The sequence below is a fragment of the Pan paniscus genome, chromosome 4 (genome assembly GCF_029289425.2).
Source record: "Pan paniscus chromosome 4, NHGRI_mPanPan1-v2.0_pri, whole genome shotgun sequence".
NCBI classification, from domain to species: domain Eukaryota; kingdom Metazoa; phylum Chordata; class Mammalia; order Primates; family Hominidae; genus Pan; species Pan paniscus.
Genome location: NC_073253.2, coordinates 20,178,362 through 20,204,344, shown reverse-complemented (window position 1 = coordinate 20,204,344; position 25,983 = coordinate 20,178,362). Strand labels below are relative to the sequence as shown.

Here is a 25,983-nt window from a genome sequence, read left to right as displayed (position 1 = left end):
ATTTTGCCCAATTGTAGACTAATGTAATGTTCTAAGCATGTTTAAGGTAGACTAGGTTAAGCTATGGTATTTAGTAGGTTAGGTGGATTAAATGCATTTTCACCTTATCAGGATTTATCAGGTCGGAATCCCATTGTATAATAGCCTATAGTTTTTAGCGTTTTTTCCCCCTTCTAAAAGAAAGACCAACGTTTTGCATTTTGATGCAAATTAATTTCACGGGTCTCCAAGCATGGCTGAGAACTCAGTGGGAGCAGGACACACACTTTACAGAGTACCACAAAATCGGTGTTTAATAACTATTAAAAAAGGAATGAACCAACCAATGAATAAATGACAGTCTCAGTAAATATTATACTTAAAGTTTCTCGGCATTGGTTGAGGTTTGGAACCTGGCAATTTGTAGGGAGACATTAGAGGATATTCAAAGTAAAAACTAAAATCACTCTCTTTTATTCTGTATTGATTTGTCAATGGTGCTAAGGACTGAATCTCCGAAAGCAAATTAAGATTTACATATTAAGATTTTCTTCTCTAGCCCAGGACATTAATTTGTTAATTTTTCTCTTATAGTTTTTGAATGTAGATAATACATAATTAACATAATGTGGCATTTTAGGGACAGCTTCCTAAGCTTTCATTAGCCATTAAACATAAATACAAATTTTAAAATATAACCACCATTTCAACTCTTTTAATTATTAAACACCTTATTTTAGTATTTTGCTAAAAGTCACAAATTCCATTTCAATTTGGTATCTACCTAATTTTAATGCAATCCAAAAACTCTACAACATTTCTTAATAAAAGTTAATTAACAGGGAAGTATAGATTAAACAACATCCCCAGAATACATATGATAAAGGCTTAATATCCAAAATATATAAAGGAACTCAATAGCAAGAAAACAAACCAATTAAAAAATAGGCAGAGGATCTGAACAGACATTTCTAAAAAGAATATATACAAATGGCCAACAGGTGTACAAAAAAATGCTCAATATCACCAATCAGCAGAAAAATGCAAATTAATACCACAATGAGATTTCACTGCATACCTGTTAGAATGGCTATTATCAAAAAGACAAAAGATTGCTGGGTGCGGTGGCTCACATCTGTGATCCCAGCATTTTGGGGGTTTGAGGCGGGTGGATCACTTGAGGTCAGGAGGTCAAGACCAGCCTGGCCAACATGGTGAAATCCCGTCTCTATTAAAAATACTAAAAATTAGCTGGGTGTGGTGGTGCACGCCTGTAATCCCAGCTACTCAGGAGGCTGGGACAAGAGAATTGCATGAACTCAGGAGGTGGAGGTTGCAGTGAGCTGAGATGGTGCCACTGCACTCCAGTCTGGGCAACAGAGTAAGAGACTCCGTCTCAAAAGAAAAAAAAAAAGGCCAGGCACAGTGGCTCATGCCTGTAACCCCAGCACTTTGGGAGGCCGAGGCAGGTGGATCACCTGAGGTTGGGATTTCAAGATCAGCCTGGCCAACATGGTGAAACCTCATCTCTACTGAAAATACAAAAATTATCCACGGGTGGTGGCACGTGCCTGCAATCCCAGCTACTTGGGAGGCTGAGGCAGGAGAATCACTTGAACCTGGGAGGCGGAAGTTGCGGTGAGCCGAGATCGTGCCACTGCACTCCAGCCTGGGCAACAGAGTGAGACACTATCTCAAAAAAAAAAAAAAGAAAAAAAAAAGAAAAAGAGAAAAAGACAAAAGATAAATATTGACAAGGATGTGAAGAAAAGGGAACACTTGTGCACTATTGGTACGAATGTAAATTAGTGCAGCCATTATGAAAACCAGTATGGAAATTCCTCAAAAAATTAAAAATAGAACTGCCACATGATCCAGCAATCCCAATACTGGGTATATATTCAAAGGGAATAAAATCAGTGTATGACAGAGATATCTACACTCTCATGTTCTTTGCAACATTTTTCAAAATACCCAAGACATGAAATCAAGCTAAGTGTCCTTCAACAGGTAAATGAATAAAGAAAATGTGGCACATATACACAATGGAATACTATTCAGCTTTAAAAATGAAGGACACTTGTGTTATTTGCAACAACATAGATGAAGCTGGGGAATATTGTATTAAGTGAAATAAGTCAGACACAGAAAGACAAATACCACATGATCTCACTTGTATGTGGAATCTTAAAAAGTTGAACTCATGGATTAGGGAGATGTTGGTCAAAGGATATAAAATTTCAGTTAGATAAAAGTAATAAGTTTAAGGGATCTATTATACAACATGGTGGCGACAGTTAATAACAATGTATTGTGTTTTGAAAATTGCTAAGATTTTAAGTGTTCTCACCACAAAAACTGATGGGTATGTGAGGTAATGCATATGTTAATTAGCTCAATGTAGCCATTCCACAACTTATACATATTTCAAAACATCATGTTGTACATGATAAACATATAAAATGTTTGTCAATTAGAGATAAACAAAACAACATCCTCTAAAATTTTATCTATGAAAAGTTTGTCAGCATAACATAATGTAAATGTAAGCATGTAGAAGAATTAAGAGTAGAGTTCATTGAAAATGTGGATGCTATAACTTTATTCCAAGCCTACTGAATTCGAATCTCCTGCACTGGGACTGAGGAAATTGTATTTTAACACCCTCCACTGGTGAATCTTTTGCACACCAAACTTTAGGACTGCTGAGACAGAATGCTGCACTCTTCCTTGAACTTGTACACCTTTGCTACTCAAAGTGTGGTTCTAGGACAAGCAACATCCACATATCATAGGAGCTTGTTAGAAATGCAGTCTCAGATAACACTCAACACTGACTGAATCAGAATATGTATTTTAACAAGAGCCTTCATTGATTCATAGGCACATTAAAGTTTGAAAAGCACTATGATAATACAATATACTACCTTTTTGTTATGATTTAAATTTAAAAATTATAGGGATGAGTGTATTTTTTAAGTACAAAAGGGATAAAATGTAAAGGAAAAGTGGGTTTTTTTGTTTTCTGTTTTTTGTTTTTTGTTTTTGAGACAGAGTCTCGCTTTGTTGCCCAGGCTGGAGCACATTGGCGCTATCTTGGCTCACCGCAGCCTCTGCCTCCCAGGTTCAGGCAATTCTCCTGCCTCAGCCTCCTGAGTAGCTGGGATTATAGGCGCCCGCCATCATGCCTGGCTAGTTTTTGTATTTTTAGGAGAGACAGGGTTTCACCATGTTGGCCAGGCTGGTCTCAAACTCCTGACCTCAAGGGATCCACCCGCCTCAGCCTCCCAAAATGCTGGGATTACAGGCGTGAGCCACTGCACCTGGCCAAAAAAGTTTTTTCTCCACCACCTATCCCAGTTTCACTCTTCAGAAACTATAAATAGGAAGTTTCTTCTTATTTATTTTTCTTTAATTTTCTTGAAAAAGGTATTGCTACTCTGTGTTCTAACATCTGGTATGGGGATGAGAAATTTGATTCACATTTCAAACATTTCTGTGATAATTAATTTCAGATGTCTACTTGACTGGATTTAACAATAGCAGGAGAACTGGTGAAGCATTCTTTCTAGGTTTGTCTGTGAAGGTGGTTCTAGAGGAGACTGGTAAGTGGGTCAGTGGCGTGAGTGGGGAAGACCACTCTTGATGTGGGTAGAACCCTGCAACTGGCTCGGGGCTCAGGTAGAACAAAAAAGGCAGAAAAGAGGCCATTTCTTCTCTCTCCTAGAGCTGGAACACTGGAACACTCTTCTTCCCTGTTCTTGGACATCAGAACTCCAGGCTGTCTGACCTTTGAACTGTAAGACTTAAACAAGCTGCCCCTTAGGTTCTCAGGCTTTGGGCCTTAGGCTGAGAGTTCCACCATCAGCTTCCTTGGTTCTAAGGCCTTTGGACTTAAACTGAGCCACACTACTGGCTCCCTGGTTCTCCAGTTTGCAAATGGTCTGTCATGGGACTTCCCAGCCTCCATAATCATGTGAACCAACTTCCCTAACAAATCTTCCTTATCTATTGATTGATTTATTGATCTGTCTCCTATTGGTTGTCTCTTTGGAGAACCCTGACTAGTACAATTTCTTTGTAAGTAAACAATTTTCTTTTTACTGTAAGCTTTTCAGATTTTCTCTTATTCTTGGAGTGATGAAATTTCCCCTAGAAAGTATCAAAATTAATTTCTCCTAAGTTTTGTCTTTTTCATTTATCTTGCTTGGCACTTACTGAATTCTTTAAAAATCAAGAATCAATCTTTCTCTTTTTTCTTTTTTTGAGATGGAGTCTTGCTCTGTTGCCCAGGCTGGAGTGCAACAGCTCACTACAACCGCCGCCTCACTACAACCGCTCACTACAACCACCGCCTCAGCTCACTACAACCTCAGCTCACTACAATCTCAGCTCACTACAACCGCCGCCTCCTGGGCTCAAGAGATTCTCCTGCCTCAGCCTCCTGAGTAGCTGGGACTACAGGTGAGTGCCTCCAAGCCCAACTAATTTTTTGTATTTTTGGTACAGACGGGGTTTCACCATGTTGGCCAGGCTGGTCTTGAACTCCTGACCTCAGGTGATCCACCCACCTCAGGCTCCCAAAGTGCTGGGATTACAGGAGTGAGCCACAACTCCCAGCTAAGAATTAATCTTTCTTAAGCCTGTAAAAATTTTCTTCTACTCTTTCTTTGATTATTTCCTCTGCTTCACCACTTCTATTCTCTGCTTTAGAATCTTGGACTAACATTCACCTGACTGAACAATAATTCTGATTGGATGGCTTCCATTTTGATCAGTCTGTGCCTATGTCATACACGTAGGTAAATATTTTGAACGTTACTTCCAACTGGATTTATGCTTTGGGTCCTTAAACACTTTTGATCTCATGTTTTCCATTCCTGTGCTATGTTTCTATAATGGATTGAATTGTTGACCCCAAAAGACATGTCTATCCGGAACCTCTGAGTGACCTTATCTAGAATAGGGCCTTTGAAGATATAATTAAGGTAAAGATCTTGAGATGAGACCCTCGTGAATTAGGTTGAGCCCTATATTAAATGAAAAGTGCTTTTAAAATAAGAGACAAAGTTATCCAGACACATAGAGGAAGGCCACATGAAGGTGGAGGCAGAGGTTGTAGTGACATGTCTACAAGTCAAGGAACACAAAGGATTGCCAGCAGACCCCTGAAGCTAAGAGAGGGGCAAGGAATGGATCCTCCCTGCAGTCTCCAAAAGGAACTAGCTGTATTGACACCTTGAACTCATACTTTTGGCCTCCAGAACTGTAAGAGAATAAAATTATGTTGTTTTAAGCCATCAACTTTGTGGTAATTTGTTATGGCAGCCCTAGAAAATTAATACACTTTCCTTGGCTTTGTCTTTTAGATTCTTACCTTACTTCCAAATATAAACATCTTGCAATTCGGCCCATTCAAAATTTTATTGCAGCCACTGTATATTTAACTTCCCAGGTTATTTTCTTGATGGTTTATTTGATGATATCATGTTTATCTTATTATATGGATGCAATAAACCTTAGAATCTTTATGAAAATATTAATTAAAAATTTTAAATTTATATGTTGTTTTCAAAATTATCTTTTTGGTCTGGAATTATGTCTACTGATTCACCTTTTATGTTGCCAGATTTTCTGAAGTATATGGTTCTATTTTGTGCCCATTTATGTTTATGAATCATAGACTATATTAGTTACTATAACAGACTTAAATTTCCTTTTTTTTTTTTTTTTTTTTTGAGACAGTCTCGCTCAGTCGCCCAGGCTGGAGTGCAGCGCTTACTCACTGCAAGCTCCGCCTCCTGGGTTCACGTCATTCTCCTGCCTCAGCCTCCCGAGTAGCTGGGACTACAGGCGCCTGCCACTACGCCCGGCTAATTTTTTTGTATTTTTAGTAGAGACGAGGTTTCACCGTGTTAGCCGGGATGGTCTCCTGACCTCATGATCTGCCCGTCTCGGCCTCCTAAAGTGCTGGGATTACAGGCGTCAGCCACCGCTCCTGGCCAACAGGCTTAAATTTCTTGTAAAGTTATATAAGTCTGTCTTCCCAGCTTGCCTCTCCTTTTTGCATATCTGTATGAGTGTCTCTATGCTGGGCAAAGGGAAGCTGACATGGTTACTCAGACTGCCATCTTGAACTAGAAGTCCGTATCTACTGTTTCATATTGTATTATTTTAACTTCTCTAATAAATTATAAATTCCTGAAGAATAGGGATTTCTTTCTTCACTTATGTCTCCTATAGAAATTAGCATAAATGCACATTTAAAAATTAATCAAATGAATGAATTCATAAGTTAGTAAGTAAATGAGTGAGTGAAAGCCAGTAAAACAAAGTTAAAAGCTAAACTGCCAAAGTGAAGGAAAAACCTAATACTTTTGCTGTTTGAAAAGTGGCAGAAGTGAACTGTAACTTAACACATATGTGAGTAAAAAGCATTAATCTTCAGCTTTCAATTAACATGCCTCTTAATGCAAAATTTCATTTCACTGGATCAGATAACTCACATTCTCTTCCTAATTGCCAGGATATTCAATATTTATCATTTTAGATCTAGTCATCTTCAAGAAACATTTTTATTAGATTTTTGTAAATGTGTAGATTACTAACTATGCAAAGAGATGTGTATCCATTTGTACTTGGCAAATGCATTTCTGCTTGTTAAATTCACTGAGTTTTTGTGCTTGAAAATCAATACTAGAACAAGTTGAATAGAATAATCTGTGGGGGCTCTATAATCTTAGTATCTTAATTTCAAAATTGGACATTTTCCAAATTGAGAAAGGCTTTTAAAAAGCAACTCAAAGTCAATTTATTCCATTCCTATACAACTTATAACCCTACAAGTCAGTAGTGGAAAAGAGGAGAGGATCAGCTTTATTAAGTGGAGACATTTAAGCTGGTCTTAGAGAATAAGAGGGAATCCACCAGGTAGAAGAAAGGACAAAGGGCATTCTAGGCAGAGGAAGCAAAGAAGCATCCAACAAATTAAGATTAAAAGGGAGCATCCTCATCATGGTAAAGGGCATCCATAAAAACTCATAGCTACCCAGCATCATACTTAATGGTGAAGGATGAATACTTCCCCCTGACCCTAAGATCAGGAACAAGCAAGGATGTTTGCTCTCTTCACATCTATTCAACACTGCACTAGAGATTCTTGCCAGGACAATTACCAAGAGAATAATAAAAAAGTCATCCAGATTGGAAAGGAAGAAATAAAGTTATCTCTATTTGCTAATGACATAGTCTTGAATATAGAAAATCCTAAGGAATCCACTACAAAACTACTAAAACTAATAAACAAGTTCTACAAGATTGCAGGACAAGATTAATATATAAATTGATTTCTATTTCTAATCAATAAGGAAATTTAAAACAAATGAAAAAAAAATTCATTTACAATAGCTTGAAAAACAATAAAATACTCATAAATAAATTTTTAAAAATAAGCAAAATTTATAGTCTGAAAACTATATAACATTTTGAAAGAAATTATGAAGATAAATAGAAAGACATCCCATATTCATGGATCAGAGGATTTAATATCATTAAGATGGCAATGCTCCCCAGATTTAACACTCTATTAGAATCCCAGTTAGCTGCTTTGTAAAAATGCACAAGCTATTCCTAAAATTCATATGGAAATTCAAAGGAACCAGAAAAGCCAAAACAATTTTGAGAAAGAACAAAATTGAAGTACTCACACTTCATAATTTATTAATAAAAACTTGCTACAATGCTAAGTAAACAAGATAATGTAGTATTGTCATGAGAACAGAAATACAGATAAATGGAATAGAACTGAGAGTCCATAAGTAAAGCCTAACACTTATGGTCAATTAATTTTTGACAAAGGTGCCAAGAAAATAAAATGGGGAAAAAAATAGTCTTTCAACATATGGTTGGGAAAACTGGGAAAATTGTATATCTTCATAGAAAAAAATAAAGTTGGACTCCTACCACATATTATATAAAAAATTAACTCAAAATACATCAAAGAACTAAAGGTAAAAGCTAAAGCTATAAAACTCTTAGAAGAAAACACAGGTGTGATTCTCCAGGAACTTGAATTAGACAATGGTTTCCGACACAAAAAGCACAGCAAGAAAAGAAAAAATAATGGTACTTCATCAAAATTTATGTGAAATAATTTGCGTTTCAAAGGATACCAACAAGAAAGTGAAAAGGCACCCCACAGAACAGGAAAAGCTATTTGCAAATCATGTTTGATAAGGGACTTGTATCTAGAATATATAAAGAACTTTTACAATTCAATAATAAAAGCTAAATAATGTAAAAACTAATGAGCCAATTTAAAAATGGGCAAAGGATATGAACAGACATTTCTCCAAAGAAGATAAACACATGGCCAATAAGCACATGAAAAGAAGATCAACATCATTATCCATTAGGGAAATGCGAATCAAGACCACGATGAAATATTTCACACTCACTAACATAACTACAATCAAGAAAATGGAAAAGAACAAGTGTTGACAAGGATGTGGAAAAACTGGGATATTCATACACTGCTGGTGGGAATATAAAATAGTATATCCACTTTGGAAAATAGTCTGGAAGTTCCTTGAAAAGCTAAACATAGAGCTTCCATATGATCTAACAATTCCACTCCTGGTTATATGCCCAAGAGAAATAAAAACATATGTACAAATGAACACAAATGTTCATAGTAACACTATAATTCATAAAAGTGGCAACAATTCAAATGCTCATAAATCAATGAGTGAATAAATAAAACATGGTATATTCATATAAGGAATATTATTTGGCAATAAAAATTAATGAAGTACTAATACATGTTATAACATAGATGAACCCTGAAAACATCATGCTAAGTCAGACACATAAGATTACATACTGTAATTCCATTTATATTAAATGTTCAGAAAAACAATAGTGACAGAACATAGATTAATGGTTGCCTAGGGTTCAGGGGACTGGAAGTAATAGAGACTGAATGGTAATGGGTACAGGGTTTCTTTTGGGGGTTATGAGTGAATTGTATAGTATGTGAATTATATCTCAAGAAGCTGTTATAAGAAAAAAAATTAAGAATCTCTGGAGACTGAGAATCATGACATTTTAGAGATAGGACATTTCTATCTCTCATTTTATAGATTTTGTTTGTTTTTTTGAGACGGAGTCTCACTCTGTCACCAGGTTGGAGTGCAGTGGCATGATCTCGGCTCACTACAACTTCCGCCTCTCGGGTTCAAGCAATTTTCCTGCCTCAGCCTCCTGAGTAGCTGGGACTTCAGGCGTGTGCCACCACCACACCCAGCTAATTTTTGTATTTTTAGTAGAGACAGGGTTTCACCATGTTGGCCAGGATGGTCTCCATCTCTTGACCTCGTGATCCACCCCCCTCGGCCTCCCAAAGTGCTGGGATTAAAGGCGTGAGCCACCATGCCTGGCCATTTTATAGATATTTTTTAAAGGCACTTGGTTTTGCATTAGGTCACAAAATTTGAAGACTACACTTATAATTTAACATTTATTAAAAGTTGATATATATGATTTCAGGAAATTTGTTCATTATAGAAGTCAAATTATATATTTATACCCACTGACATACATATGTCTTTTTATATCCATCCAATAGATCAATGATTTTCAGGGATTTTGTTATTGTTGTTGTTTTTACTAATCCTAACACACTTAAGGGTGTGTCAGGAAAAAATGTTTTGTGAACATGACCAGAATTAAATCATAAATATTGACTATCCTGGCAAGAAAGAAGAGACTATGAGTTATCTAGTCCAGTGAAATGAAGATGACATGTTAATAGAAGAATCTGGCAAGTTCCCATCAAGATATGATCTTAAATATAGAACATCTTTCAATAGAGCAGCAGGGGTGGTGAATAGGGGGCATATCTCTGGGACAGAGGAGGGACATGGGTGTTTGATAACCTGCAAGTTGAAATATATATATTTTGGAAAAATTTTCTCCCCTCAAATCCTGAAGAACACATATAGGGAGCTGTGTTTACCCCAATCTAGTGAAAATCACTATGCAAACAATATTCAAAAGTTTCCGCATACTCTTCAAAATGCTTTTTAAATATCTCTGCTAATTCTGATTAAATTTATCAGAGTTTGGACAAAATGAAGTGGGTCAGAGGAGAGTAAATCTGAATTACACTGATGGCCAGAATATGAATAATGAGTGTTATCAGAGTGAGACACATTAATCCAGAGAGGTAAGTGCAAGTTCTCATAAAATTGTCTTGATAAACACACATAAATACAAAGGCTACAGACTAGCATATCCCCACATCCCAAGAGTTCCTAGCACATAGTAGGTTCTCAATAAATATTTACTGAATACAAGAATAAAAATGTGATTGAGAAAGAGAGAGAAGCTGAAGGAGAAAACAGGAATGAAAGTTTAAAAGATGAAGGAGAGAAATTAACAATGAGGAGACCTAGGGAGAAAGAAGGGACAGAAAGCACACCACCAGCAGTCACTTTGTAACAAATCCAAAATGAAAAAAAGAATGAGCGGGCGAGAGAGAGAGAGAGAGAGAGGGGGAGAGAGGGAGAGAGAGAGAAAGAGAGAGCAAGAGAGAGAGTCAGTCAGCAAGCAATAACAAGAAACAGATTACCCTGTTGTTGTTGTTGTTGTTTGAGACGAAGTTTTGCTCCTGTTGCACAGGCTGGAGTGCAATGGCGTGATCTCAGCTCACTGCAACCTCCACCTCCGGGGTTCAAGCGATTCTCCTGCCTCAGTCTCCCTAGTAGCTGGGATTATAGGTGCCTGCAACCATGTCCAGCTAATTTTTTGTATTTTTAGTAGAGGCAGGGTTTCACTATGTTGGCAAGGCTGGTCTTGAACTCCTGATCTCAGGCAATCCACCCACCTCAGCCTCCCAAAGAGCTGGGATTACAGGCGTGAGCCACCACACCCAGCCAACTGCCATTTTTTAATTCTGTATTTACCACTTCATCAAAAGTCAATACAGATATTGTAACAGCAACACTGTACAGAAGTATTTTATAGTTTATGAAATACTTTCCCATGTTTTAGCTCATTCCTGACAATCTAAGAGGTAAATATATTATTTTTACTTAGCAGATGAAGAAACTTTGGTTTTGAGGGTTTAAATAACATGAGCAGGAACATACAAGCAGAGGAGCTGGAACTTCAACCAGCCCTGAACCCATGCCTCTATAATGGGTGTTAGGAATCAAGAACCACAGTGTAGGACAAAAAAGAGATACCAAACCTGTTCATCTTCAACCCTTTCAGAAAAAAAAAAAAAAAAAAGTTCTAGAATATATGTATTATCCTTAGTTTTGATGCTATTTCAATGGACTATTCTTGCTTATCTAGAAATCACCTTCTTGAAAGTCACCAATGATCCATTAATCAGCAAAGCCAAAGAATTCTCAATTTTCAATCCACTTTTCTAATATATACCATCCAACACTATTTACCATTCCTTCCTTCTTTAATCTGTTTCTTCTCATGACCCTGTTCTGTCATCTCTTTGCCTTTCTTCTCCTGCAATTGCTCCACATATGTGTTTCCTTCAAATGTATGAAGACACAAATGTATGAAGACACAACATATACAGAACTTTATCACTCTTACTTCCACCACCACTCTTGAGCTTGATTTCCCCACAAAAACATCCCATTAATCCTCATATAGCATGACCAAAAGGGAATTGTATCATCCCCAATTGTCTTCCAACATTCTTGACTTTGGCTAATAGTATCAGTATTCTTCCAGTAACTAAGTCAAAACATTGAGGGGAGAAAGTTTTGCTGCCTCCTCTTTTCCTCTTTTCCTCTTCCCTGGCCAATCAGCCATGAGACACCAGTTACATTACTCAGAAATTCTTTCTTATCAATAGTCTCAACTTAGTCCATGGTCTCTGAACTATTTGTGTTTTCCTAAGAAATATTTCCCTTTGCCTGGCCCCTCTCTTTTCCTCCCTCTCTCCTTCTGTCACACCTACAGTTTTTCTACTGGTAGCAGAGTTATTGTTCTTAAAGATTATTCCTATACTCAAAAACTTTCAGAGAATCCCTGTAATCCACAGAATTAAGTCAAGATTCCATAGCACAACTTTCAATGCCATCCATGATCCAGTCTCAATTTACTCTTTTAGTAAAGAGTAATTTCCCCTAAAAGTCTATTTCCCATAAAACTGGATTATTCGATGCTTCTGAATATATCTGGGGTTCACCAGTGGCTAAACTTTAACTCATGTTAGGCCACTCCATCACATACCTGTCCCTGGAATGTTCCCACACTGGTCCCAATTATCTTTCAAGGTTTTGTCTGAACATTAAGAAGCTCTTTTGATTTTGGATTTTTCCTGCTTTCTCTTGTGGGCATTTAGTGCTATAAATTTCCCTCTACACACTGCTTTGAATGTGTCCCAGAGATTCTGGTATGTTGTGTCTTTGTTCTTGTTGGTTTCAAAGAACAACTTTATTTCTGCCTTCATTTCATTATGTACCCAGTAGTCACTGAGGATCAGGTTGTTCAGTTTCCATGTAGTTGAGCGGTTTTGAGTGAGTTTCTTAATCCTGAGTTCTAGTTTGATTGCACTGTGGTCTGAGAGACAGTTTGTTATAATTTCTGTTCTTTTACATTTGCTGAGGAGGAGAGCTTTACTTCGAAGTATGTGGTCAATTTTGGAATAGGTGTGGTGTGGTGCTGAAAAAAATTTATATTCTGTTGATTTGGGGTGGAGAGTTCTGTAGATGTCTATTAGGTCCACTTGGTGCAGAGCTGAGTAAAATTCCTGGGTATCCTTTTAACTTTCTGTCTCGTTGATCTGTCTAATGTTGACAGTGGGGTGTTAAGGTCTCCCATTATTATTGTGTGGGAGTCTAAGTCTCTTTGTAGGTCACTCAGGACTTGCTTTATGAATCTGGGTGCTCCTGTATTGGGTGCATATATATTTAGGATAGTTAGCTCTTCTTGTTGAATTGATCCCTTTACCATTAGGTAGTGGCCTTCTTTGTCTCTTTTGATCTTTGTTGGTTTAAAGCCTGCTTTATCAGAGACTAGGATTGCAACCCCTGCCGTTTTTTGTTTTCCATTTGCTTGGTAGATCTTCCTCCATCCCTTTATTTTGAGCCTATGTGTGTCTCTGCACAAGAGATGGGTTTCCTGAATACAGCACACTGATGGGTCTTGACTCTTTATCCAATTTGCCAGTCTGTGTCTTTTAATTGAAGCATTTAGTCCATTTACATTTAAAGTTAATATTGCTATGTGTGAATTTGATCCTGTCATTATGATGTTAGCTGGTTATTTTGCTCGTTAGTTGATGCAGTTTCTTCCTAGTCTCGATGGTCTTTACATTTTGGCATGATTTTGCAGTGGCTGGTACTGGTTGTTCCTTTCCACGTTTAGTGCTTCCTTCAGGAGCTATTTTAGGGCAGGCCTAGTGGTGACAAAATCTCTCAGCATTTGCTTGTCTGTAAAGGATTTTATTTCTCCTTCACTTATGAAGCTTAGTTTGGCTGGATATGAAATTCTGGGTTGACAATTCTTTTCTTTAAGAATGTTGAATATTGGCCCCCACTCTCTTCTGGCTTGTAGAGTTTCTGCCGAGAGATCCGCTGTTAGTCTGATGGGCTTCCCTTTGTGGGTAACCCGACCTTTCTCTCTGGCTGCCCTTAACATTTTTTCCTTCATTTCAACTTTGGTGAATCTGACAATTATGTGTCTTGGAGTTGCTCTTCTCGAGGAGTATCTTTGTGGCATTCTCTGTATTTCCTGAATCTGAATGTTGGCCTGCCTTGCTAGATTGGGGAAGTTCTCCTGGATAATATCCTGCAGAATGTTTTCCAACTTGGTTCCATTCTCCCTGTCACTTTCAGGTACACCAATCAGACGTAGATTTGGTCTTTTCACATAGTCCCATAATTCTTGGAGGCTTTGTTCATTTCTTTTTATTCTTTTTTCTCTAAACTTCCCTTCTCGCTTCATTTAATTCATTTCATCTTCCATCACTGATACCCTTTCTTCCAGTTGATCACATCGGCTCCTGAGGCTTCTGCATTCTTCACATAGTTCTCGAGCCTTGGCTTTCAGCTCCATCAGCTCCTTTAAGCACTTCTCTGTATTGGTTATTCTAGTTATACATTCGTCTAAATTCTTTTCAAAGTTTTCAACTTCTCTGCCTTTGGTTTGAATTTCCTCCTGTAGCTCGGAGTAGTTTCATCATCTGAAGCCTTCTTCACTCAACTTGTCAAAGTCATTCTCCGTCCAGCTTTGTTCTGTTGCTGGTGAGGAACTGCATTCCTTTGGAGGAGGAGAGGCGCTCTACTTTTTAGAGTTTCCAGTTTTCTCTGCTCTGTTTTTTCCCCATCTTTGTGGTTTTATCTACTTTTGGTCTTTGATGATGGTGATGTACAGATGGGTTTTTGGTGTGGATGTCCTTTCTGTTTGTTAGTTTTCCTTCTAACAGACAGGACCCTCAGCTGCAGGTCTGTTGGAGTTTGCTAGAGGTTAACATCACAATTAAAAGAACTAGAAAAGCAAGAGCAAACACATTCAAAAGCTAGCAGAAGGCAAGAAATAACTAAAATCAGAGGAGAACTAAAGAAGATACAGACACAAAAAACCCTTCAAAAAATTAATGAATCCAGGAGCTGGTTTTTTGAAAGGATCAACAAAATTGATAGACCGCTAGCAAGACTAATAAAGAAAAAAAGAGAGAAAAATCAAATAGACGCAATAAAAAATGATAAAGGGGACATCACCACCGATCCCACAGAAATACAAACTACCATCAGAGAATACTACAAACACCTCTACGCAAATAAACTAGAAAATCTAGAAGAAATGGATAAATTCCTCGACACATGCACTCTCCCAAGACTAAACCAGGAGGAAGTTGAATCTCTGAATAGACCAGTAACAGGATCTGAAATTGTGGCAATAATCAACAGCTTACCAACCAAAAAGAGTCCAGGACCAGATGGATTCACAGCTGAATTCTACCAGAGGTACAAGGAGGAACTAGTACCATTCCTTCTGAAACTATTCCAATCAATAGAAAAAGAGGGAATACTCCCTAACTCATTTTATGAGGCCAGCATCATACTGATACCAAAGCCGGGCAGAGACACAACCAAAAAAGAGAATTTTAGACCAATATCCTTGATGAACATTGATGCAAAAATCCTCAATAAAATACTGGCAAACCGAATCCAGCAGCACATCAAAAAGCTTATCCACCATGATCAAGTGGGCTTCATCCCTGGGATGCAAGGCTGGTTCAATATACGCAAATCAATAAATGTAATCCAGCATATAAACAGAACCAAAGACAAAAACCACATGATTATCTCAATAGATGCAGAAAAGGCCTTTGACAAAATTCAAAACCCTTCATGCTAAAATCTCTCAATAAATTAGGTATTGATGGGACGTATCTCAAAATAATAAGAGCTATCTATGACAAACCCACTGCCAATATCATACTAAATGGGCAAAAACTGGTAGCATTCCCTTTGAAAACTGGCACAAGACAGGGATGCCCTCTCTCACCACTCCTATTCAACATAGTGCTGGAAGTTCTGGCCAGGGCAATTAGGCAGGAGAAGGAAATAAAGGGTATTCAGTTAGGAAAAGAGGAAGTCAAATTGTCCCTGTTTGCAGATGACATGATTGTATATCTAGAAAACCCCATCGTCTCAGCCCCAAATCTCCTTAAGCTGATAAGCAACTTCAGCAAAGTCTCAGGATATAAAATCAATGTGCAAAAATCACAAGCATTCTTATACACCAGTAACAGACAAACAGAGAGCCAAATCATGAGGGAACTCCCATTCACAATTGCTTCAAAGAGAACAAAATACCTAGGAATCCAACTTACAAAGGACGTGAAAGACCTCTTCAAGGAGAACTACAAACCACTGCTCAACGAAACAAAAGAGGATACAAACAAATGGAAGAACAATCCATGCTCATGGGTAGGAAGAATCAATATCGTGAAAATGGCCATACTGCCCGAGGTAATTTATAGATTCAATGCCATCCCCGTCAAGCTCCCAATGACTTTCTTCACAGAATTGGAAAAAACTACTTTAAAGTTCATATGGAACCAAAAAAGAGCCCGCATCACCAAGTCAATCCTAAGCCAAAAGAACAAAGCTGGAGGCATCACACTACCTGACTTCAAACTATACTACAAGGCTACAGTAACCAAAACAGCATGGTACTGGTACCAAAACAGAGATATAAACCAATGGAACAGAACAGAGCCCTCAGAAATACTACCACACGTCTACAACTATCTGATCTTTGACAAACCTGAGAAAAACAGGAAATGGGGAAAGGATTCCCTATTTAATAAATGGTGCTAAGAAAACTGGCTAGCCATATGTAGAAAGCTGAAACTGGATCCCTTCCTTACACCTTATACAAAAATTAACTCAAGATGGATTAAAGACTTAAATGTTAGACCTAAAACCATAAAAACCCTAGAAGAAAACCTAGGCAATACCATTCAGGACATAGGCATGGGCAAGGACTTCATGTCTAAAACACCAAAAGCAATGGCAACAAAAGCCAAAATTGACAAATGGGATCTAAGTAAACTAAAGAGCCTCTGCACAACAAAAGAAACCACCATCAGAGTGAAGAGGCAACCGACAGAATGGGAGAAAATTTTTGCAACCTACTCATTTGACAAAGGGCTAATATCCAGAATCTATAATGAACTCAAACAAATTTACAAGAAAAAAACAAACAACCCCATCTACAAGTGGGTGAAGGATATGAACAGACACTTCTCAAAAGAAGACATTTATGCAGCCAAAAGACACATGAAAAGATGCTCATCATTTCTGGCCATCAGAGAAATGCAAATCAAAACCACAATGAGATACCATCTCACACCAGTTAGAATGGCGATCATTCAAAAGTCAGGAAACAACAGGTGCTGGAGAGGATGTGGAGAAATAGGAACACTTTTACACTGTTGGTGGCACTGTAAACTAGTTCAACCATTGTGGAAGTCAGTGTGGCGATTCCTCAGGGATCTAGAACTACAAATACCATTTGACCCAGCCATCCCATTACTGGGTATATACCCAAAGGATTATAAATCATGCTGCTATAAAGACACATGCACACGTATGTTTATTGCGGCACTATTCACAATAGCAAAGACTTGGAACCAACCCAAATGTCCAGCAATGATAGACTGGATTAAGAAAATGTGGCACGTATACACCATGGAATACTATGCAGCCATAAAAAATGATGAGTTCATGTCCTCTGTAGGGACATGGATGAAATCGGAAATCATCATTCTCAGTAAACTATCGCAAGGACAAAAAACCAAACACCGCATGTTCTCACTCATAGATGGGAACTGAACAATGAGAACACATGAACACGGGAAGGGGAACATCACATTCTGGGGACTGTTGTGGGGTGGGGTGAGGGTGGAGGGATAGCATTAGGAGATATACCTAATGCTAGATGACGAGTTAGTGGGTGCAGCGCACCAGCATGGCACATGTATACATATGTAACTAACCTGCACATTGTGCACATGTACCCTAAAGCTTAAAGTATAATAATATTAAAAAAAAGAAGCTCTCTTTTTTTAATATTATTAAATATTATTAAGTCCTTGCCTCTACTCCAAGGACTCAGTCAAAATGAATGCTACGATTCTTAATCATTCTAATTTATTTTACCTGTCTTACTTGTTTTACCCATACTTATCCTATAGTTAACATATATGGGTATCTCCCCACCAGATTACAATCTGTCATTTTTTAATTCTGTACAGTTCTTGGCATAGAAATGCTTTGCAAATTCTTACTGAGCTTTGGCAACACCAGCTGAAAAGCATGTGAATTAAAACATAAAAATCACTATACTGACAGGTAACATATGACATTTTACAACATCAGATTGACTTCTGGCAAAAAAAAGAAAATTGGCTTTTTACCTTTATTTCTATATTAAATGTCTAGTGTAGTAGAAGTTATAAGGAAGTAAGCATATCTTAATAAAAATTCTGAACACTAATTTATAGTTAATAAAGCAAACAATAAGTGTTTAATTGTTTTCATTTTTAATCACAGTACAAAAAAGTTGTAGCTATCTTTATTCTACTTGCAGATCCTCATATAATCAGAATGAGCTAGTTATAAATACAGAGGTTTGAAGGTATAAAGGAAGATCAGTTATGATGCTCTTTATAAAATTCCTAGCTTTGACTCTCAGATACAACCAGTATAATGACCTTGAAGCCTGACTTCGTCAACTCCATTTCCCTAAATGACCTACAATTTCTGACTTGTGTGCTAGGGTTGTTTTCTAGACCTGCCACAGACCCTACAAATATGAATTCAAATTCTGTTTTTGCCACTTTGATGCTACAAAACTACTAAGCATTTTTTTTTAAATAAAATGAGATCAGAAAAAAAATAGTTTGCCAAACTAACTTCCTTTTGTCAAGAAAGCACAAGAAAGTTTTGTAACAGTGCATAAAAATAAAAGAAGAGTAAATGTTAAACAAGAACATCCTGTTCTATAATGCTTGACTTTCAAATGTAATAAATTTAGCTTTACCAACCTAAAGGGGGGAAAGGCTAATCATAAGCACTAACTGCCCTTAATTTGAGGCCTTTTGGAAAAATCAAAACCCTCTGCTATATCAAAAAATATTTAAAAGTATCACCTTATAAAATAAAAAAATTCTTTAAGTGTGTTAATTTTCTCATCAGTAAATATACATTTATGAATATCAAGACATCAGTGACATAAACTCCATAAATTTTTTTGAGTCAGTGACCATTTGAATTATATTTACTCATAACTCACAACCAGAGGGAGGGGAAATTTGCTCTCCAAAGAAGCAATTCAAGTTAGGGTATTTATTGTAAATTTCACAGCAATTTCCTTTGAATTACATAGAGTTAATTCGTTTGTGATTATCTTTAGTTTTAGTATTTTTGACACAGAAATAATGTTATTCATCTATCTGTCTACTTTCCAAATAACATATGATCCATAAAATAACAAACCACATTGTTATACAATAATTTTCTCTATGTGTAATAAATGTTAAGGCTTTGTGTGGAATACTAATCTTACTTTCTTATTCAAAAAAATCCAAGCATATTTAACCTTATCATTCATCAATTTATCTCAATACTAAATAAACAACTAGAATATCTGTTCTCTAATATAAAAGTAAATTTTATTGGGTGTTTAATCTCTCAACAAAGCACATTAATTTTTCTAGGATTATTTCAGAATAATAAATAAAACTAAAGAAAATTAAAACCACAAACCAGAGTGTAAATAATGAGCTAACACTGGGAATATTTCATTTTATATTACTTCTAGAGGAAATAATTATCACACAGTAATTTATGCCTAGTAAGTTACATTTTAATTTTAATAAAAAACCTAGAACTCTCCAATAAAATTCTTTCAAGTTCTAAAAGCACATCATAAAACAAATTGAGTACTTCAATATACCAGATGTATCCAAGAGAAACAATTTGTAATACTATAGAGGCAAAAGTTGATCCCTCTCAAGAAAAGATAACAATCTCCTCTTCTCAAAGCAAATAGACTGAAATGATAACTAACTCCTATAGTCAAATAATGTATTCATACTATAAGCAAAGGAATACCACATATATCTTTTGGTGAAAAGTTGACATAAATGTAATTATCAACAGTCCAGCACTCTAGAATGCAGAAAACAAATTGGATTCATGTTGGACATGCTGGAAATACAGACCCTGAGAACCACTTGTAAAACATAATTGATGATTCTTGTAACACTCCCAATTTTGATATTTGCTAGTGTGGATTAGTGAAATAATTCTTCAAGTAATCACGTTTTTAGAAACTCATTCTATCTCTGCCTGTCTTTTGAAAAAATACTTGGAAAATAAATGATCAATTCAGTATAAATTATAAAAAATGTATGTGCCTAGCCACAGCAAATGACAACTTCTCCATATGTTATTTCTAAGTCCTTCTAGTGGATATTCTTTTTCTGAACCCACAATCACCATAGCTGGTTTTCACTGACATGCTGGGAGTTCACACCAATTAGACCATTTTTCCAGGCAGACTCATATCATCTTCTCAGGACTGTGGAGTGAATTGGTCAGGAGTTGGATATGATTGCCTAAAGCAGAGCCTGGGATAACAATGATTCTTCATTATTATTTAGTAAAACAAGCAGAAGAGAGCAGGAGGAGGGGAGAACGAAGGGGTTATATGAGAAAGGAGGATTTCTCTTGTCCCTTCAACTCCCATCTCCTCAATACATCTCATGCCCCTACACATTCCCATCTTGCTGAACTGTGACCTCCAAACGTTCTTTGCCTAACCCAAGGGTAGCTCTAGATACTTCTATCACCCAGTCTCGATCTCTCTTCTCCCCAGAATAAAGTTCCACTAATATTTTAAGGGGTAAGATACTGGAGGTTTGTACCACTCACCCTATACCTTATCCACCTCACCTTTCCAAGGGTCACTGATTCAGACAGAGGTGTGGATCAGCACAGGGAATATTCAAACCCACTGAAGGAAAACACTGTCAACTCACAGAGTTCCATACAAGTCTTTTCCTTCTAAATATCCTTATTCCTATTGTAGAGAGGACTTTTTAATGATACAAAACCAAATAAAACAAAATTATATGACCCTAATGATGGCATTTCTTTTGACACTGATTGAGGTCTCTCTACCTTCATTCTTCATCTCAGGCAAGTGCTTTCCCTGAGCTGCGGTGTCAACACCTTCTCTTATAATCAGTGCTTACTTTGCAGCATCCCTGGATCCACTCTGATGAACTATCTAAGGTCGAGTTGGGCTTATGAGGTAATTTTCATCAAATAAATCAAGGAGGTGATTATGATATCTGTGGTAAACCTGAAAGGTTCATAAGAACAAGGAAGTTGTCACATAATCAGAGTTTTGGGGCCTTTTCACCAAACACATTTCTGATGGACCCCTATAGAACATTCAGATTTTCCTGATAAAAATATACAAAATCCACTTATATCCTTCCTATCCTAATTATGTTATTAGAGGTTTCATGATTGGAAAAATTATGATGAGTAATGGGACTAACAAGTATATAAAAGCAGTTTAAGATAATTTGTACTAACTTCAGAGATAATACAGACTTTTATTTTTAAAAAAATATTTTACTATCAGTCCTACAAATGTTCTATTTTGAAACATGAGTAATAATGCAAGAATAAGACAGTTGGAATGTGGTTGCACTGATTTTATATTGCCATTTAAAGAGATACAACATGTCAATAGTGTATCCCTCATTTAATGTAATCTTATTCCTCCCAATGAGATATTATAGGTATATTATTCAAATACATTTCTCTTTTTGTTAGGTCTGATAGCAAGAAACAGAAATCCATACAAACCAGTTTAAGGAAAGAAAATTTACTGAAAGGACACTACAGATTTTCATGGGAAGAAGGGTGAAGTCAAGCCAAACCTCCGAGAACAGGAAACTTTGATGTCTCTAGAGTGATGCCTTCCCATTTGCTCCTCCCTGCACCTTTCTCCACACAAAACAGCTTCCTCTGTTCCAGGATTATGGCCTCCCTTGACCCTCATCACTTTGGTCTGCCTATAGCTTTAGCTGTCGGAGACTCCATTTTCACCTGACCTGATCCTTTTGTTCCTGACAACTAAATTAGTAAGACCCTCAGAAACCATCAGCTTAAATTCTCAAGAGAACGTATACTTGGCTCAGATCATCAGCTATGAATGCGCTTTCCTTTGTCTGGGAAAAAAGACATTTCTGGAGAAACCAACGTGTCAGCTTAGGCCTGACCTTTCAGCTAACACTAAGGGGCAGTGCCATTCCAAGAGTGTTGCTGAGTGGGGGAAATTCCATTGAATTTGACTCTGCAAATACATGAGTACTTCCCCTATTCCAGGACAGCAATAAATCACCTAAAAACTTAGAAAATTCTAGGATGGCCTCGAATGAGATGGGCTATTTCTACTCTTTTTCAGACTTTAAGGATTAGAGTTTTCCTCAGACTTAATTTAGATTGTTTCAGGTGTCTCCGTGGTGCTATAATGACAACCAAATCTGGGTATTTGACATAGCTAACTCCATTCACCCTACTTTTTTGTAAAAAAATTCTTTTTTGTATAGATCTTTTTCATTTGACCCTAGAATTTTTGGACAGCTACTGGGTCTGATATTTATTCTAAATTTTAAATAAGACATTTACATTTTGGACTGCTGAGAATACAACAAGGTCACATATAGCAGAGCTTTGGTGTATATGAAAACAATGGAACAAACCATTAGCTAAGGATGCAGTGGAGGGATCTACGAGTCATTTGGGTACAAGATGGCAAGAGCTAGAACAGGGATGCTGGAGTAGAAATAGGAGGAACGCAGACAGTCATTCCCCTGCTCCTCCTTTGCCATCTGTACCTTCAGTCATTGTCTGCTGGTTCTGCTCTACTTTATTATTTTATTGTTAATTTTTGTGGGTAGATAGTGGTGTCTATATTTACAGGTTACATGAAATATTTTGATACAGGCATGCAATGAATAATAGTCACATCAGGGTAAACACGATGTCCATCACCTCAAGCATTTATCCTTTGTGTTACAAGCAATCCAATTATACTCTTTTAGTTATTTTTAAATGTACACAAATTATTTTACCATAGTCACCCTGTTGTGCTAGCAAATACTAGGTCTTATTCATTCTTTCTAACGATTAACCATCCCCACTTCTGCCCTGCCCACTCGCCAACTACCCTTCCCAGCCCCTGGTATCCAGCCTTCTACTCCCTATGAGTTCAATCATTTTCATTTTTAGCTCCCACAAATAAGTGAGAAGATATGAAGTTTGTTCTTCTGTGCCCAGCTTATTTCATTTAACATAATGACCTCCAGTTCCAGACAAATGATGAGATCTTATTCTTTTTCATGGCTGATTAGTACTCCATTCTGTATATGTACCACATTTTCTTTATCTATTCATCTGTTGATGGACACTTAAGATTGCTTCCCAATCTTCACTATTTTGAACAGTGCTGCAATTAACATGGAAGTGCAGATATCTCTTCAATATAATGCTTTCCTTTTTGCGGGGGTACATACCCAGCAGTGGGATTGCTGGAGCATATGGTAGCTCTATTTTTACTTTTATGAGGAACCACCAAACTGTTCTCCATAGTGGTTTTACTAATTTACACTCCCAACAACAGCGTACCAGAATTCTCTTTTCTCCACAACCTTGCCAGCATTTGTGATTGCCTGACTTTGGGATAAAAGCCACTCTAACTGGCATGAGATGGTATCTCACTGTAGTTTTGATTTGCATTTCTATGATGATCAATGATGTTGAGCACCTGTTTTCCATCTGCATGTCTTCTTTTGAGAAATGTCTATTGAGATTTTTGTCTATTTTTAATTCAGATTATAAGATTCTTTTTCCTATAGAGTATTGTGAGCTCCTTATATATTCTGGTTATTAATTACTTGCCAGAGGGATAGTTTGCAAATATTTTTTCCCATTCTGTGGGATGTCTCTTCACTTTGTTGATTGTTTTCTTTGCTGTTCAGAAGCTTTTTAACTTTATGTAATCCCATTTGTCCATTTTTGCTTTGGTTGCCTGTGTTTGTGAGGTATTACTTAAGAAATCTTTACTTGGTCCAATGTCCTAGAAAGTTTCCCCAATGTTCTCTTTTAGTAGTTTCATAGTTTGAGGTTTTAGACTTAAGTCTTTAATCCATTTTGGCTTGATTTTTGTATACGGTGAGAGATAGGGTCTAATTTCATTCTCTTTCACATGGATATCCAGTTTTCCCAGCACTGTTTATTGAAGAGGTGGTCCTTTTCCCAATGTATGTTCCTGGCACCTCTGTCAAAATTAAGTTCACTGTATATGTATGGATTTATCTCTGGGTTATCTATTCTGTTCCACTGATTTATGTGTTTGTTTTTATGCCAGTACCATGCCATTTTGGTTACTATAGCTTTGTAGTATAATTTAAAGTCAGGTAATGTGATTCCTCCAGTTTTGTTCTTTTTGCTTAGGATAGCTTTGGCTATTCAGGATATTTTGTGGTTTTATATAAATTTTAGAATTGTTTTTTCTATTTCTGTGAATAAGAAATAGATTGGTAGATCCAAATCATTGGTATTTGGATAGGGATTGCATTAAACTTGTCTATTGCTTTAGGTAATATGGACATTTTAGCAATATTAATTCTTCAATCCATGAACATGGAGTATCTTTCCAGTTTTTGTGTGTCCTCTTCAATTTCTTATCAATATATTTTAGTTTTCATTATAGAGATCTTTCACGTATTTGGTTAAATCCTAATAGATTTTATTTTATTTGTAACTACTGTAAACAAGATTACTTTCTTTATTTCCTTTTCAGATTGTTCACTGTTGGCACATGGAAATGCTACTGATTTTTGTATGTCGATTTTGTATTTTACAACTTTACTGAATTTGCTTACCTGTTCTAGTAGTTTTTTTGGTGAGTCTTTAGGTTTTTTGAAATATAAGATCACATCATCTGCAAACAAGGATAATTTGATTTCTTCCTTTCCAGTTTGGATGGCCTTTATTTCTTTCTCGTCTGATTTCTCTAGCTAAGACTTCCAGTACTATGTTGAATAACGGTGGTGAAAGTGGGTATCCTTGTCATGTTCAAGATCTTAGAGGAAAGGCTTTCAGCTTTTCCCCATTCAATATGATGCCAGCTATGGGTCTGTCATATATGTCTTTGATTGTGTTGAGGTATGTTCCTTCTATACCCAGTTACTTTTTGGGGTTTTTATCATGAAGAGATGTTGAGTTTTATCAAATGCTTTTTCAGCATTCATTGACATGATCATATGGTTTTTGTTCTTCATTCTGTTGTTCTGATGTATCACATTGACTGATTTGTGAATGTAGAACCATCCTCACATCCCTGGGATAAATCTCACTTGGTCATGATGAATGATCTTTTTAATGTATTGTTGAATTCAGTTTGCTAATATTTTCTTGAAGATTTTTATGTCAATTTTCATCAAATATATTGGCCTGTAGTGATTTTTTTATGTGCCTTTGTCTGATTTTGGTATCAGGTAATACTGGCCTCATATAATGAGTTTGGATGTATTCCCTCCTCTTCCTTTTTCAAAATAGCTTGAATAAGATTGGTATTAGTTCTTCTTTAAATATTTGGTAGATTCACTATACCTCTGACAAAGGACTAATATCTAGAATCTACGATGAACTCAAATTACCAAGAAAAAGCAAACAATCGCAACAAAAAGTGGGCTAAGAACATGAATTGACAATTCTTAAAAGAAGATATACAAATGAGCAACAAATATATAAAAAATGCTCAACATCACTAATGATTAGGGAAATGCAAATCAAAACCACAATGCAATACCACTTTACTCTTACAAGAATGGCCATAATCAAAACATTAAAAAAAAAAAAAGATGTTGGCGTGAATGCGGTGAACAGGGAACACTTCTACACTACTGGTGGGAATGTAAACTAGTACAGCCACTGTGGAAAAGTATGGAGATTCCTTAAAGAACTAAAAGTAGAACTACCATTTGATCCAGCAGTCCCACTACTAGGCGTCTACCCAGAGGAAAAGAAGTAATTATACGAAAAAGATACTTGCACATGCATGTTTATAGCACCGCAATTCTCAATTGCAAAAAATGTGGAACCAATCAAAAGCCCATCATTTAATGAGTGGATAAAGAAAATTAAATATATATATATTAGATAAAATATATATTTTATATACACATAAATAATGGAATACTACTCATCCATAGAAAGGAATGAATTAATGGCATTCACAGCAACCTGGGTGAGACTGGAGCCTATTATTCTAAGTGAAGTAACTCAGGAATGGAAAACCAAACATCATATGTTCTCACTCATATGTGGGAGCTAAGCTATGAGGATGCAAAGGCATAAGAATGATGCA

At 36.7% G+C, this 25,983-nt stretch overlaps 1 protein-coding gene and 1 long non-coding RNA gene across 6 annotated transcripts in view; one reads left to right on the top strand and one right to left on the bottom strand.

Moving 5' to 3' along the window:
- The window catches only part of MCTP1 (multiple C2 and transmembrane domain containing 1), a 596,961-nt gene that overhangs the window by 493,263 nt on the left and 77,715 nt on the right, over positions 1-25,983 (bottom strand). The gene's annotated exons all lie outside the window — the stretch shown is intronic.
- On the top strand, positions 827-8,078 carry LOC129397742 (uncharacterized). The gene is made up of 2 exons (XR_008625332.1): positions 827-4,443; positions 4,693-8,078. It is a non-coding gene; the product is annotated as an uncharacterized LOC129397742 (long non-coding RNA).